Source organism: Carlito syrichta, unplaced genomic scaffold, assembly GCF_000164805.1.
Source record: "Carlito syrichta isolate Samal-C Ts95f unplaced genomic scaffold, Tarsius_syrichta-2.0.1 Scaffold303646, whole genome shotgun sequence".
Taxonomy (NCBI): Eukaryota; Metazoa; Chordata; class Mammalia; order Primates; family Tarsiidae; genus Carlito; species Carlito syrichta.
In genome coordinates, this window is record NW_007247742.1 from 530,486 (window position 1) to 535,743 (window position 5,258).

General features: G+C 41.5%; 1 pseudogene; it reads right to left on the reverse strand.

Moving 5' to 3' along the window:
• Positions 1-1,658: 1,658 nt before the first annotated feature.
• LOC103261270 overlaps positions 1,659-5,258 on the reverse strand; it is a 12,055-nt pseudogene continuing 8,455 nt past the window's right edge.

A 5,258-nucleotide genomic window follows, 5' to 3' on the forward strand; every position in this document is an offset into this window, starting at 1 on the left:
GGGAATGGGAGTCCTTCAAGGAAGACTTCCCGGAACCTGGGCACAGTGGCTCAACCCTGTAATCCCAGCACTTTGGGAGGCTGAGGCAGAAGATTGCCTGAGCTCAGAGATTCGAGATCAGCAATTTGGCGAGACCTCATCTCTACAATAGATTAAAAAAATAAGCCAGGCGTGGTAGCACACGCCTGTAGTTTCAGCTGCTTGGAAGGTTGAAGTGAAAGGATCGCCGAAGCCCAGCAGGTCTAGGCTGCGGTGGCCGTGAGCCTGCCACTGCACTCCAGTCTGGGCAACAGAGTGAGATTCCAACTCAAAAAAAAAAAAAAATTTCCTGGAGAGGGTGACATCTGAGTCATGTCTTTCAATATGTTTATATGGTAGAATGATTTATTAAGCTATTCATTCTTAAATTGTTTTCTGAATTTATTCATCCACTTAAATACTTATTGAATGCCTACTATTTGCCAGGCACTATTCTAGGCATGAGGGATCCTTTAGTGAGCAAATGTATATAAAACCCTGACCTAACTTACTGCAAAGTGTACTTTTTTGAAGGTTTGGCAAATATTTATTTATTTTTTCATTTCTAGTCTTTTAAAATAGACACAGATTTGCTTAGAATAAAGCTGATTACAAGAGCACCCAAAAGTTGAACACAAAGCATAGAATTAAATTCAGCAATCCAGAGGGATAGAGAGTAAAAGATACCAAGGAGGTGCCTTCGGCAGAAGACTGAACATCCAAGGTGATTACCTAATTATTGGAGGCTGAACTCCTTACACTGCAAAATCAGGAACAGTTTAGTGTATGAGCTGTACAGTGGAGGCTTGGTTTCTATTTATTTCTTGGGAACAATTAGCATAGTTACATGTAGTATTTATTAGACAGCCTGTATCCATCTCAATTAAACAATATTTTCTACAATTGTGTAAGGCCATAGAATTTTGGACAAACCTCTTAAGGTAATGAATTTAATATAAATATTATTCTTTTTTTGAAATATAGAATGTTTTAACTAGCTGGACGCAGTGGCTCAAGCCTGTAATCCCAGCACTTTGGGAGGCTGAGGTGAGTGGATTACCTGAGCCCATTGGTTTGAGAACAGCCTGGGCAACTTGGCAAGACATCATCTCTACAATAAAAAATTAAAAAAAAAAAATTAGCCGGGCATGGTAGTGTGCCCCTGTAGTTCTGGCTACTTGGAAGGATCACCGGAGACCAGCAGGTCGATGCGGGGTGGATGTGAGTGTGCCACTGCACTCTAGCCTGGGAGGTGGAGTGAGACTCCACTCAAAAAACAAATGTTTTAACTAAATTAAGGTTACAGTTAATTTTTAAGACATTATACACACCATGACTAATATATTACAATTATTTATACTTAAATATTTATATCTAATATCCAAGACAATTCATGACTAAATTGTTGCAGTAGATATTAATCTGTCTGACATGCTTATTAATTGGTCTCAGAGGTATAATTATAGGCCAGCTTGATTTTAGTGTTTATTCTTTCATTTTACTAAGCTAGGAATGCAGCACTGACAGGACAAATATACACAAGTGATGCAGTCACCCAAGGATCTTAACAGCTCTTCAGTTAGCTTTGTCACAAACTGAGACATAATCCCATATCTATGAACAAAGATTCCAATTCTTCATCAAAAGTTACTGGTGGAGGTTGTTAAACACCTTTTAGTACAGATCTTCAATCTGATAGCCAGCAGATGAGAAAGCAGCAAAGATGGAAGAAAACATAGAAATTTTGCTGAGAATATGCCCCTTTTCTTCGTAACATTTGCGTTTCTCATGCTGAGAGTAGCTATGCACTTCAGGTGTTTAAAGGAGAACTCCTTGGGGGTTCCTCCCTGACTGATTTGACCAATCTTGTATCCGAGTTTTTCTTCAAGTTACTTTCAACTTCTTTCTCTCAGTATAATTTTCCTTAGACTGAAAGCTGTATTTCTCTCCAGTGCTAGGGGTCTCTGCTTTAGAAATTCCATCAGTATCTTGCGGTGTCTGTGAGTGAGGTGGGCTATCACCATGAGACCTCTTGGAGCTACTCCATCCAGACTCATGCTGGGTGTCCAGCAGTATTTTTTTCCCTGTCACCACTCTAAGTAGAAACTGAGGCTGGAACACTGCTTCAATTTCCATTTTAACTAAAGTGTAGTTCTACCCACAAGCCCGGCAGGCTCCCCTCTGCAACCCAGGTGTCCTGTTCTGCCACGTGGCACTGGGTGGTGCTTGGGCAGTCGAGTCTAGGCTGGACTGCAGATTGTGCCTTGACAGCAGTTGTGAAATGTATTTTTAAAAGTAAGTTGGATAGAACTGGATAGGTATGTGAGAAAGCAAATGTAGCTAAAAGTTGACTACAGCCTCGAGGTGGCAAATACATGTGTAACAGTATAATTCTCAATTTTTCTGTATATTAGAAAATTTTCTTAATGAAATGTTGGTTAAAAAAAAAAAAGTCCACACAACTGAACACTGTACATTCATTAAAAATGTGTTGGTGGACTATGTATTCCAACAGAAAGATAAGTATTACTTATGATAAACTGAAAGAAGTAGCATTTGGAATAGTAATTACAGTTTGATGCTGCTTTATTTATATGCAGCTGGAAGAATGTACATTGGGAAGAACACAAGCAAAGACCCTAGACAGAAGCTCATCTGGAGGGTTTGAGGAACTGAAAGGAGGGCAACCATGACTATAGAAGAGAAAGGGAGGAGAAAGGTAGTTAATGAGGTCATGAAGATTACAGGAGCAGCAAGGCTAGGGTAGCTGTTCTGTTTATTTCTGCTTAAGAAAGTATCTTGTCTAGTGACTTAAAACAACCACCTTTTTATATTTCACAACTTGTGGATCAGGAGTTTGGACAGGACTCCACAGGGCATTTTTTTCCCGCTCTATTAGGTCACTCTTTGGCAGATGAGTCAATATGTAGGATCCCACATGGGTTCACTCTCATGTCTGGTGCCTTGGTGGGGATGTCTGGGAGGCTGGGCTCAGCTGGGTCGCTCTTCCTCTTCATGCAGTCTCGGGCTTTCCATGTGGTCTCTCCATTGGGGTTGTTGGATTTCTTACATGGTGTCTGAAGTTTCCAAGAGCAAGTGTTTCAAGAGACAGGAAATAGAAGTTGCCAGTCTTCTAAAACCTGACCCCAGAAATGGTCACAGTGGCACTTCTGCCATGTTCTATTGGTCAAAACAGTCACGAAGCCCACCCAAATTCAAGGGAGGGGAGGTACCAATACACATCTGAATGGGAGGAGTGTCAAGGAATTTGTGACCATCTTTAATGTACCATGTAGGCCCTTGTAGGTCATAGTAAGAACTTCAGCTTTTACTGACCGAGATGGCAACCATTAGAGGGTTTTAAGCAGAAGAGTGACATTATCTGACTTTCATTTTAACAGAACCACTCTACATGCCATTTTGAGACCAAACTGTAGGTAGAGGAGAAGTAAGAGGACCAGTTAGGGGGCTATTGCAATAAAGTAAGCAAGAGATGATGATGGTTTGGGCCAGAGTGGAGGCAGAGGAGGTGGCGAGAAGTGGTTGAATTCTGGATACATTTTGAAGGAAAACCATCAAGAATTGCTGATGAATTCCATAAGGATATGAAATAAAAAGAGGCGTCAAGGATAATCCCAAAGTATTAATTGGAACAATTAGTAGACTAGAATTGATGTTAATAGAGATGGGGGGCTAGGTACAGTGGCTCACACCTGTAATCCCAGCACTTTGGGAGGCTGAGGCTGGAAGATTGCCTGAGACCAGTCTGGGGAATGTAGTGAGACCCCGTCTCTACCAAAAAATTTAAAAATTAGCTGGGCATAGTGGTGTGCATCTGTAGTCCCCAGTCACTCAGAAAGCTGCAGGAGAATTTCTTGAGCCCAGGAATTTGAGGTTACAGTGAGCCATGACTGTGCCGCTGCACAGGGTGAGATTTGTCTTTAAACAAACAAACAAAAGAGTTGGAGAAAGCAGCAGGAACAGTCAGGGAGGGAGTGTTAGGAGTCGGATTTTAGCATGTTAAGATGCCTGTGGTATATCCAAGACAAGATCTCAAGTAGGTCTAGTGTTTAAGGGAGAGATCCAGGATTGAGATGTAAATCTGAATATCACCAGCAGTTGGGTAAATTTCACCTAGAGAGTGAGTATAGAGAGAAGAGGTGCAAGGACTGAGCCTGGATCCTCCAACTCCCTCCTTTCCTTCTGCCAATATCCCTTGGTGTCCTTGGTCTGTGAAAAAAAATCCATGTTTCAGATGTAGCCTCCAGGCCACCTCTCCCAGTCTTTTATGAAAGCCTAAACTCTGAGAAGATCATGCTGGGAACGTGAAAGCTGCAGAGGTATTTTTGTTTGCTTGGGTTTGTTCGTTTGTTTGTTTTTGAGACCTAGGCTGGAATGCAATGGAACCATCATAGCTCACTGCTATCTTGAGCTCCTGGGTACAAGTGATTTTCTTGCCTCAGCCTTTGACTAACTAGGACTATAGGCATGCCACCACACCTGGCTAATTAAAAAAAAATATCTTTGTGGCTGGTCTTGGTGGCTCAGCCTGTAATCCCAGCAAGACTAGGAGGTGGCGGAGGCCTCTTCTCTATGAGCATCAGGAAAGTGGCTCTGCCCTGGGAAGAAGATTACACAAAGAGCCTTAGCCAGGCCAGACTTGAGCCCTTGGGGTTCCTAGCCTTAGTAAATATTTCTGTATTGGTTAGATAAATAAACTAGTGTACAGGGAAAGAGCTCAGAAACAGACCCACACAAAATTGGAAAATATATTTATGATGGAGATGGCACTGAAGATCAGTGGGGAAAGGGCCTAACTCATAAATGATGCTGGGAAAGAGACTTTCCTTTATTACACTTCTCAAAAGAAGATATATGGGTAACCAACAGACACATGAAAAAGTATTCAATCTCACTCAATATCAAATAAATACCAAATCGAAACCACATTTGAGATACCACCTAACCCCAGTAAGAATGGGCATCATTAACAAAACAAACAACAAGAGAAGCTAGTGAGGATGCAGAGAAAAAGGAACACTTCTACATTGCTGATGGCAATGCAAACTAGTGCAACCTCTTTGAAGACAGTGTGGCGGTTTCTGAAAGAACTAGAAATTGACTTTCCATATGACCCAGCAATTTTCCTATCGGGAATATACCCAGAGGAACTCAAATCATTCTACAAAAAAGATACCTGCACACGTATGTTTGTTGCAGCTCTATTCACAATAGCAAAA